This window comes from Nelumbo lutea, chromosome 2, assembly GCF_056320005.1.
Source record: "Nelumbo lutea isolate HS-2025 chromosome 2, American lotus-T2T, whole genome shotgun sequence".
Lineage (NCBI taxonomy): Eukaryota > Viridiplantae > Streptophyta > Magnoliopsida > Proteales > Nelumbonaceae > Nelumbo > Nelumbo lutea.
Genome location: NC_142685.1, coordinates 102,733,822 through 102,746,102, shown reverse-complemented (window position 1 = coordinate 102,746,102; position 12,281 = coordinate 102,733,822). Strand labels below are relative to the sequence as shown.

At 31.5% G+C, this 12,281-nt stretch overlaps 2 long non-coding RNA genes across 2 annotated transcripts; both read right to left on the bottom strand.

Moving 5' to 3' along the window:
* Window positions 1–755: 755 nt before the first annotated feature.
* On the bottom strand, window positions 756–1,707 carry LOC148872401 (uncharacterized). The gene is made up of 2 exons (XR_016107058.1): window positions 1,586–1,707; window positions 756–1,460 (listed from the first exon to the last, which is right to left on the bottom strand). It is a non-coding gene; the product is annotated as an uncharacterized LOC148872401 (long non-coding RNA).
* Window positions 1,708–10,726: 9,019 nt separating this feature from the next.
* LOC148872400 (uncharacterized) lies at window positions 10,727–11,767 on the bottom strand. The gene is made up of 2 exons (XR_016107057.1): window positions 11,129–11,767; window positions 10,727–11,029 (listed from the first exon to the last, which is right to left on the bottom strand). It is a non-coding gene; the product is annotated as an uncharacterized LOC148872400 (long non-coding RNA).
* Between the last annotated feature and the right edge of the window lie 514 nt (window positions 11,768–12,281).

The window sequence follows — 12,281 nt, the reverse complement described above, 5'->3', positions numbered from 1 at the left end:
TTTGGCCAAGCATTTGAATTCAACCAGCTTGTATAATTAATATGGGGCCTACTGATGGTTTAGTGATCAATTTATAATTATATTTAAAAATTAATTAGGAAATGGATTGGATTTGTCCTCCTATTTAAAGCCAAGTGTTACTTGTCAAAAGGGGTTGGGTCCATGCAACTCTTAATTTATTTGATCTAACTTGACTTCCAAACTTGGCTGATCAATCAAGTCCTCGTGTGATTTCCTTTTTAATCAGGATTCTCTATATACCAATCTAAGATTTGGCAAATCTGTCCATTGAATGACAGATTTAAACTTAGGATTTTTTTTTTAAGCAATGCACTAAAAATTTGAGGTTTAAGCCCATGTAGTATAACACTTCCTTGGGCTAACGGGCCAATTCTTCTTAGTGGGCCCGGTGAATTCTAATTAATTTGTCTTCTCTCTTTTTTTTTCACATATCAACAGTGAGAAACATAATTAATTTGCATGTTAGAAATTCAAGTCCTTTTTGATTAAACAAGTGCCTAACTAATCAGGGATCTTATCCTCTTTAATAATCCAACATAAACCAAGTAAGAGCTGGAAATAGGATTCAATATAATCTAATAATAGCGGTTTCTCTATCAATAAAAGGATCATTTTGAAAGAAGCAAACAACCAAATAAAATTTTCTTTTTTGTAAAAGATAGATAATAATAATAGAAAAATGAAAAAAAAAAGATTAATTGTGTGTGAAAGTGCAGCAGAGAGAGAACCAAAAGTTAAAAAATAAAAATGAATTAATGAAAAGTCAAAATTACAACAACAACAATAACAAATCCCTCAAATTGAATATTACTACTCAGCCTGAGAGTGAGACCACCCATCTAGCTAGGAAGACATCAATCAAAACCCAACTATGAGTAGTAAGTATTTAGGGTTAGGGATAGGTTTCAAAGGGAAGACTTGGAGTTGGAAAGAGTCTGGGCTTGTTGTCATGGGGCCAAGAGTATATAAATGCCCATTTGTCTGTTGACACATCGTACGAATACAAGCCAAACTTATTGACCATCCATCTGCATACTCTTTGGCAAGGGAAAGGAGCAATGTCCACCTCCGAATCATAAATCGGGTAGCTTCCGACTATCTTCCTGTCATCCCCGTATGTCATGAAGCAGAAGAAGCGTGTCCGGGTGAAGAAGGAGTCGAAGAATCTCCATGAAATTCTTTGCCCTTCTTCTAGCACATGCAATCCCAGGTCATCGTCTGAGGACCAGCAGTGAACACTCAGTGGCTCCTTCAATTCGCTTTCCACTGATACCGTTTTTCTTCCCAAAAATAAGCCCTCTGCAAAGGAATCAGCCATGGCCAGCACCAACACAAGAACCACAATGCTTCTCCTTGTGATGCCCATGTTGATGATGTTTTGGATCAGATGCCTTCGTTTGATGCTTCTTTTGTTGTTGTTGTTGTTATTGTTTCAGTATCTGCTATGCGATCACATCACAGGTGTTCCATTTGGATTAGTTAAACTCATCAAAAGAAATGTGAATGTTTAATTAGATTGAAATTGAAGCAAGAGTTTTGTAAGATGAAGAAGTGTAGGACGTACCTTTGAACAAGGGATGGAGGTCGGCATTTGGAGAGGATCACTGTTTGGTGATCCTCCCAGAAACCTCCCTCTTCCCTTGGTTTCTCCCAGACGAAGAGCTTTTTCTTTGCTCTTGATCGCCCAAAGACGGAGGAGAAGATGGTTATGGTTTTATAATGGAATAAAATAGGTGATTTGTCCAATTTTACTATCACAAATCCCTATATTTGGCTAAGTTGGTAATTAAGTTTCTGAAGTCGTAAAAAACAAAGCCCAAAATATGGGTTTGACGTTTTCTTTATCCTTCTCATTGCCCAAGTTGGGTGTTTCTCAATTCTCATCTTAATTTGGCTCTCGCCTATGTAGGCCATCTTTAATTGGACGAATCCATTTGCCAATCTGCTTTTTAATTTTTTTTTTTCGCATCATTTATTTTCTGGAGAATTTCATTTGAAGGGGCAAAAAGGATATGGGTAAAAGTAAAAAGTGGGGATAAATACCAATCAAGCTTTTTCACTATTTATTCGAACTTGCCTCGTGAAAATTTTGATTCAATTCCGTCTAAAATTAGCTGTGAGCTTGAACCCAATATATAAGTTGATTTGCTAATTGAGTCATGCTCCGGCCAAATGAAGCTCAATTCGAAAAGTTGATGATGAGCCTAATTAAGTTTATATTATATACAATATTTTTAATTTTTTATAGTGTAATATATATATATATATATATCTATGTCAACATATCTCTTCTTGCTTCAAACCCCCCTTCCTAATTTTCTGTTTTTTTTTTATTTTTTAATTTTTTAATTCTACATAATTATCCATTAAACCAATAAAGAAATTACATGTGCTTAATTATTTCTAACAACCATTAAGAAAGAGGGATTTGCTTTTCTAATATTTACCCAAGTGGCACCACTTCCTCCTAAATAGTCTTTAATTCATATTTATCTCCTAAATTATCTCTAAATCCAATTTATCTCTTAAATTATCTCTAATTTAGTAGAGAGATTCTCTCCTAAACTATCTCTAATTCCTATTTATCCTCTCCCCCACTTTTTATCTATATCTATCTAAAGTATACTTGGCAATTGAGTTGGGTGATTCGGGTCAAGGTACTTCGGGTTGATTTCTAGTCGGGTTGAATTTCGGGTTGGGTTGTCAAATGCTAGACCCTAACCCTAAATGTTTGGGTTAGGGTTGACCCATGGGTCAGTTCGGGTCATCCCAAAAAGTAATTGAAATTAAAAAAAAACAAAGAAAAATGTCAACATTAAAATAATTAACCTTAAAATTCCTAATATAAAATAAAACACTTGAACATTTAACAATTTAAAGAGTAAACAATAAAAAGTAAATACTAAATAGAAAAAATTAAAGAGTGGAAACTTCTAACAATGCATAAATAATCCCAATTAGACTTGACAATCGGGTCAACAGGTTGACCCATGACCCAACCCAACCCAGTTTTTTATGGGTTGGGTTGGGTTGAGTCATTTACACATTCGGGTAGCTAAATATGAGACCCTAACCTTGTTTTTTCGGGTCGGGTTGGGTCGGGTTCGCGGGTTAGGTCAACTTTTTGCTAGGTCTAATCTAAAGAAAGTTTCAATTAAAAAAGTTCAGAACTATTTAAATATTATAACAAAATTATATATTAAATTTAAAATATTTATTCAAAACACAAAAAAATTTAATAGATTTAATAATATTCATATTCTGAATAATTCAATATTTTTACAAAGTTCATCATGAAATTATGTAGTAACAATATAAATTATAATATTACGAATTATTCAATTTAAATGTTATTCAAATAATAAAAAAATTAACATTAAAAAATAAAACATTATATAAATATTTGAATAACTAAAAATCTTAAATAAAAAAGTTTAAAATAGCTAAATAATATAACAAAATATTTAATATTATGTAATAACATTAAAATAAATAAAATTCAAATAATGAAATTTTTTAAATTCTTTACATATTATTTAAATATTTAAATAACAAAATATTTATCATGACAAAATTTTAAATAGTTAAAATAATGAAACTATGTAATAAATTAAAAAAAATCTTGAAAGTAGAAAAATAATTATAATAGAATTCATAATATTCATATTAATAATAATTTAATATTTTAAAAAATTAATAACAAATTATGTAATAATAATACAATTATAATTTTATGGTTTATTAAATTCAATAAGTAATTACTATTTTAAGAATTTAAATAACAATATTATTTCAATAATGAAATAATATTGTAAATAACTAATTTAACTTATATCAATTAATAATTATAGAAAATAATTATCAACAAAATTACATTTATTAGTAACAATTTTACAATAATAGCGTATATTCAATATATATTTTTATATACTATAATGAATATTTATTTTATTTTTAGTAATTATTTATTATATTTTATAAATATGATTTCAATAATTATTTATCAATGTATTTTTATTTTTGTTGTTTAGTAGAAAATTATTAATAATTATTGGAGAGTAAACAACTATTGTTTAACTTTTGAAAATTAATTTATCATATTTATTTTATTTTTGTTATAAATTTTTTTAGTAATTATACATTTTTTTATAATTTATAGATTAATACTTATTAGATATTAAACTTTTATTTAAGATTACACTATTTATTGACTAATTTAGTCTATTTTCAGTATTTATTATATTTTTGTAATTATTGTATTTTTATTATATATCTATTATATTTTCATTATAACCTTATTTTCAATGATTGTGTATATTTGCTATAAATTTTCAATAATTATTGGAGATTAAACTATTGTTATTTATTAGAGATTAGACTATAAATTTAATTAGTTGAAATTAGGAGCGTTCAATGATTGGTTCAGTTCAGTTTGCAGGTTGTTTTGCCAACCAAATCGATCTGATCAAGTCCGTAGTTTGTCACTCGAAATCGATTAACCATTAGCGAAAACCCACCAACTCAGGTTGTATCAATTTGGGTTTATTTTTGGTTTAGTTTGTTTGTTCAAAATATTTAAACTTAAAAATTAACTTTAAATTTCATAAATTACAATGATATTATTTAAAAATAATTAACAAAAATTAAATATATGATATAAAATATTTTAGACTAACAATTATAGGAATTTTCCTACTTTCCTATATTAAAAAATTAAATTTAAAATGTAAAATATTAATATATATTTATTAAACCAAAGTCAATTTGAAATACTAGAAAACCGACCAACTCGGGTTGAGTTTGATTGGATTGTTTATTAAAAAGTTAAAATATAAAACAATTATATACTTTTATGTATTTCTATTTTTTAACTTTCACTTAACAAAGCACGGGTCCCTGTCACCATGACACTCCTTTCTCCATTATCCCCACCCTGCATTATCTTTGACTTTCTCTCCTCTCCCCTTCCCACCACTCCCATTAAGCCATGTCACCTAACTACCTAAAATTATTCCTATAATCTGTCTCCTAAGATATCTCATTTAAATCAATAGGAAAGTATCATGTTGCCCCACTCCCTAATCGATTACTCAAATGCATCCCCCCAATCTATATCTACTCTCACTCATTTCAAATAGTTAAATATGGTTAATATTTAATCCTACCCATATTCAATGAGTATTAAATAGTGTTATTACCAAAAGTAAATAAATATGGTTAGTAAATTACCAAAAATTAATAAATATTGTTATTAGTTAACTCATTAACAATATTTTATAGAAATTGAAAACTCTTTAACTAATTTCTATAAAATTAAGAATTATATTTAACAATTATCAAAATGTATACAATTTTAGTTATTGTTATTATTATAATTAATAACCAAATACAAATGGGGGAACAAAATATTATAATGATAAAAAATTAAATTATTAATTAATTTATATTGAAAAATAAAAGATAAATTAGTGTAATTTTGTTAGTAAACTACCAAATAAAAAAATATATTTAATAACAATTTAAAAAAAGTTTCCAATAAATCCCTATAGTTACACAAATGTAATAATTTTTTTCAAAAATTTTCATAAAACTACATTTTCGTAAAATAACATTTTTGAAATTAAAAGATATAAAGTATTTGAAAGTTTATTTAAAATGCATTAAATAATTATTGAAATTATTAGAATATTTTGGAAATTTTAGGAAAATTTATTACATTTGATAGATTTTGGAAAGCCATTGAAAAATTTTATAATTTTCATTGCAAATTATTGAAATTTATTAAAGATAAATGACTATGGGAAATGGAAAACTATAACTTGAACAAATAATTACAAAAATTATTAAGATAAATTAGTATAATATTGGAAAAAGGAAATTATTGGTTAGTTTATATTAGAAATTATAAGATATATTAGTATAATTCTATAAGTAAACCATTTGAAAAGAAAATAAATTATTCAATAAAATTTTAAATAAATTTTCAAAATCACACAAGTACAATAAATTTTCAAAAATTTTCATAAAATTATATTTTTTAATATTAAAGATAATTTAGTGTACTTTTAGAAATTTACCATGTGGTTGATACTCAATATATCATTTTGATCATTTCTATTATCAAATTGAATATTGGGTTGACGGGGACAATGTTTTCAAAAATGGATCAAAACAAATGGTTAGACTAGAAAAATTGGGAACTGGACAGCGTTTCACCTCAAAACCGCCATTTTTTTTTTCAAAAAACCGTTTATTTGGTTAGTGAACCGTTGACTTGGGTAGTCGAACCATCAACCCGGACAATAGTTTTTGGCCTTTTTTTGTTTTTCTAATTTTTTTACTTTTTTTGTCAGAGCGAGTAATCTGTTTTGACCGAACAATTAGACCGTTCGACCCCAAATGGTTCCCTATCTGATCCAATTCTAAAAACCTTGGACAAGGAGTGGGTGCCTTGCTTGAGATTGGCTTGGTGTGTGGCATGGCCTGGCCTCAGGCCCAGCCCATGGACTAGCCCGACCCACAACCGACCCTCCAAATTATCCTAGATGAGAGGGGCACGGCCCGGGACACCTCGTGGACTAGCACAACACAACTCGCACTTTGTGCAGGCCACATGCGGATCGAGTCGTATTGACCCAGCACGACCCAATTTACACATCTACTTGAAACACCCAATACTGGGGACGGGGCAGGAAAATTTGAGGATTCTCCATCCTTGATGAGGAGTGGGGTGCCTTGCCATTGAACTTGCCCGACATTGAGGAGTGGTTACCTTGCCCTGAACCCACGTGACACTAATGACGGGGTGGGCATGGGGTAGAGTGTCTTGACTATGGGGTAGGGAAAGAGATGGGGTGCCCTGCCTTGAACCCATCCCATTGTCATTCCTATATAACTATTAATTATTAGTGGAATTATTAAAAATGTCAGCTTTTATAATTATTTTTATTTATTTAAAATTAATCAAAATTTCATTTAAAATAATAAAAATTATTAAAATTACTACAAATTATTAATAAAACTAAATTTATTAAAAAATATCTGTTCATATTCAATTAACAATAATTATTTTTATAAATCAACATTAAATGAAAAATAAAATTATTAAATCTTTCAAATTTTCCCGTGCATTGCACGGGTCCCTACTAGTATGTGTGTGTGTGTGCATATATATATATATATATATATATATTATTTATTTTTATATGAAGCTTGGCATGCATACTACCAACCTCGCGTTGAGGTGAACTTGAACATATGAACTTGAGTGGAGCCAAATTTGAGTTTAGTGTTCTAACATGAATTGAGATCGAGCTCGAACTTAAGTCTCATACTTTTTGGTTGAATCAAGCTCAAATAGTTAGATACTTTTGGCTAAAAACCATTGATTTGGTCAGCAAACTAGTAACCCGAGCGGTTGAACCATCAACTTAGACAACAGTTTTTGGTCTTTTTTATTTTTTATTTTTATTTTTTATTTTTTTTCGAGTGGACTAGGTGATCGAACCATTTGACCTGGGAACTAGACCTCGAATGGTTCCCTATCTAGTCCAATTTTAAAAGCCTTGACCCAACACAACTGTCAAGCCAAAAGTGATGGTGCAAGCCCGAAGTACAATGCTTCAAGAAGTGTTGGACTTTGTAACCTTTTGAGGAAAAGTATCTCCAGAAGATCCCTTATCGTGAATAAAATCATCCTATGTAGGGGTGCAAATTGATGAGATCATGATCGATCCGATCCGATCTGAGATCAAATTCTATTTGGTCGAATTTGGATCACCCCTGTTTTGATCTTTGGATCAGATCAGATTCAGATCACCCCTTATCCAATTCGAGAAGATCCAATCTAATATATGTTATATACTTATAAATATAATATATATATATATATATATATATATATATATATATATTTTTGTTATATTATTTATTTTTTATAAAAAACATGTATATATAAAAGATGAAAATAATTAAAAAATACTTGTCTTTTTGTTTTTACTTTATCTAAAGTAGTATATTTTGTTTTTTCTTTTAATAATTTATTAAGTTTTAAAGAAAACAAGTCAGATCGGATCAAATATGAATATCCAACTTATTGATAGGATTCAAATTCAAATCGAGTCCTATCAGATCCGATCGGTTCTTTGGATCAAATCGAATTTGAATATACTCTGATTCGAATTTGATCCGATCCATTTTCATCCCTAATCCTATGACAAAGATGCACTTGTTGAGCCATTATCCTTATTCGAAGATTTCTTCTTAATCTGCAGAGTTGTGCCACTGTTCGTTTCCTCGATTCCTTCTCGAATTCTTAAAAGAGTTGTTATGTGCAAAATAGAGCTTCCCAAGGGATTGCAAACTCCAGTGGTAATGCCTAGTCTGCTCTGGTAGCAACTATTTCCATGCTATAGGTTTTTCAGGTCACTTTTTTAAGAAGTGCTTCTTTTTACAAAAGGTACTTTTTCTCTACTTTTTTACCACACATAAAAACACTTAATAACCACTTAATGTGTAGTCCCAGCTCTTAAAAGAAGTATTTTTTAGAAGTAAAATCAAAGAGGGGCTTAATTTCCATTTTTCAAATGTTGACAATTTCATTTTATGTTGCCAAACAATTAAGAAATGGTATGTTTTGAAAATTTAATGAGAGTTAAGGATATTTTTGTTTTTTTATAATTTATATGTTAGATTTAATCTTCGAAAAATCAATAAGATATATAACTAAATTTATTGGATGGGATGGGTCTGTTCATCTAGTACAACATCATATCATCAACGGTTCTTTTTCTTTAATAATTGCGCACCACTACGGACAATTCATCCAGTGCACCAACTACGCTACACAACAAGGTTTTTGTCTTAAAGTGTAAGTGACCCATCAGCCACAATCACTCAATTTCTCACTTCACTTGCATGTATAGATGGTATGGAACAAAATGACTATATTGATTCTAGAACCAGTAAAACAATTATTAAATTCAGCTAATTCATCTCCTACGCTCTATCCTGCACTCTTTTCTTGCACTTTCATTCGGCATGTATCGATGTCCCATTCATTACATATATGTATTTAGTCTAAAATCTGTGTATAAATACCCAAGAATACACATGTAATTAAATGGTACATTTGTCATAAACTTAAATATAAAAGTTCCGTGTTATAAGCACTCAATATGTGTTTTGGCAAACTATTTGATATAACGCAACTTGAAGCCTCTTCTGAACTGATTTTTTTAGACAAATTATTTTTTATTTCATCAAAGGTAGAATCACATCCTATTGATCTCTTATTTATCTAGACAATCATTTCTTTTTGAAAGATGATGTTGATTTTATAACTTTGGACTCTGATTTTATGGGATTCATCATATTCAGTCAAAATTTTCTTTATATTATAAGCAAGGCTCAAACTCCACTTGATCAGACTTAGAAATTTCATTTCATTCTAGAGAGAGAGAGAGAAAGAATAGTAGGTGAAGAAAAATATGCAATTTTTTTTTTCTGTTTGACTGTATTGACTAAAGAAAACAAACTGTCCAAAAAAAAAAAAAAAAAACTAGTTGCAGTAAAATTGCATCTCTCTGATCTTCCATGACTCCTTAGAGTGATGAGGTTTGTCTTGTTGATTCAAATCTCGTGACATCCATTTGTCAAATTACCAACACACTTAGGCTCAGTTTGGAATGAGTACAAATACGAATTTATAAAGTTCAAAACCTTGTATTTCATATTATTTTGTATATATTTGTATTATACATATTTGTATTTGTATTATTTTCAAACAGAGGCTAAAGCCCTATTTATTTTCGGTAATCACTTACCCGGATTTACATGTATTTGTATTATATTCGTCTAGCATCCCCTTCTTTCGGATAGATGGCCGGAAAACAATTTTCCTATTCCTCCCCAGCTTACCCTAAAGCTAATGGAACGTAATTGCATTACCTATTTTCCTATTGAACACCATTTCAAGACAAAGACAAAGGAACATATTTGCTTTCCTACATTTTCTTTCTAACCACAACCAAATGTAAATGTGACTTTAGCGCAATCAAGGCTGCAATTGAGTCAAGCTCTAATCGAGCGGTTCGATTAAGTTTAGTTGGAGATCAATTAGAATCGAATTTAATTCTTGGGGTAAGTTCAACTAATTAATTATTCAAATTTGAGTTTGATCGGTAAAAAGTTTGGCTCGAAAACTCACAAGCTTTAACTCGATTGACACATATATGTATGTATATATATTATAGAATATAAAAACATATCTCTATGTTCTATATAATATAAGAATATACTATATGTTATAAAAAATATTATATATATAAAATATGCAAACAAATTTACTTTTGAGCTTTTGAAATAAATCCGAGTTTATTAAATATTTAATTGAACCAAACTCAAACAGAAAATATAATCCAAACCAAACTTTTAGTCAAACCGAGTCAAGACATGTCAAAGTTGATATCGGCTTGATTCAAATGCACCTGTAAGACTGGAAGAGGGTAAGACTCTCGTATGTAACACTGGTCGGACCAGTCTGACTGGGCCAAGAGCTCCCCCTCGGCCGCTCCAGCCTCACCCGTGACCGTGAGTCCGTGAGCGGTGGACCCAACCAAGCACATGGAAGAACTGAAGAAAAACAAAAGAAAACAAACAATTCTGTGAAACAAGCACTGACGACGCGCGCTTTCGGCTTACCAAATAAAGAAAAAACAACAAAACAAATCCATATACGTCTCTCGGTTACAGCGATTCCGTTCACACTAAGACAATTAATATATTTCTGGCTTCAAAAAATAAAATAATATATTCAAAATAAAAATGGAATTAATTTTTAATTCTTTTTTTTCAAATTGATGTAGTGGACGGCTGGGACTTCAGATGACAGATGAGAATACTTGGTCGGCACAGAAACCCTAGAAAATTATCTTTTACTTCTCCAATTCTCCTTCCATCAAACGTGGGAACCAAGCAATTCGATTCCCTCCCGGCCTCCCTCTTCCTTCTGAAACCAAACACAGCCAAAAGTTACAGAGATAGCGAGAGACTTTTGGAAGATTAAGATTAGAAGGAAGAATCTCTGGATTGCATTTAACAACTGAACTGTGGACAAATGATAAACCAGTCATGGAGGGTAACAGCAAATGAATCAAAGATACATGTTTCTGGAGCAAAGAGGTGACTTCATTGCTCAACCCAGAAACAACCCATCAAGTATGTGGTATCGAAGGTGATAGCCATGGAACTGCAACTACCCATCCGGGCGGAGACATCAGAGACTGCGCTGCTGCCACCGGCGGTACCGTTGTGAGGGTGACCGGGGAGCTGGTGGTGGCTGTCGCCGTCGTCGCAGTTGGATGGAGGGTGGTAGTACATCCGAGCCGTCTGTGGGCAGTGAGAGTGAATCCTTGCTGCAATCCTGAACGCATCCAATATCTCCACGTACTTCCCCATCTCTTTCTACTGCTTATTTTCTCTCTTTCTTCCTTCCTCTGCTTTCTTCTCCAAACACAGAACTAATTAAACCCAGGTAAAGAGAGCAGAAGAACGAAGAACCCAAATTAAGAACAGAAGAGATCAAGAAACTAGAAAACGTCCCAGATGTAAGAGCCCATGAATCGGGAGATGGGAAAAAGGTTGCAGAGGAGAGGAGACAGGGAGGTTCTATATATAGCCCAGCCGGCCTCCCCTCCTCCACTGGTTCATGACTCGATATCCTTCCACCTTCTTTACCTGTGGAAATGATGTGATGCTTTGTCAAACCTGTTTCAGCAAGCTGATTGGCAGGTCAAAGAGGGGAGTATATTGACTTAGTTAAAGTATGGGGGTCCTCAGATTCGAATCCGACGGATTTGAATGGACATGACTTGGGAATGGGTGTCGTCGATTTGGGACGCGTTCCTGATATGTTGGCGCTGAAAAGTAAAGATGATGACTAAGGACTAAGGAGTAATGACTAATGACAGCGTCAATTCTGTGGCGCTTTTAATATTCGCCGCGGAGGTGAGGTTTCTCACTTTGTCTAGAAGGTCCTTAGCTTATCGGTTAAATACGAAAATGCCCTTCCAAATATCATCTTTGGTCCACTCACGCTATTTGTGGTGGTTAGACTTTTTTCCGAAAGTTAGACTTGAGATTCATGAACCTTGCTTCTTGGACTTTGTTAGAGCTTTGTTTGCGGTTACGTTAACTTTTAAATAGGGATGTCAGTGGGTCAATTTAAATGGTAAAGCGCACCGATTCAATGTTATTAGGTT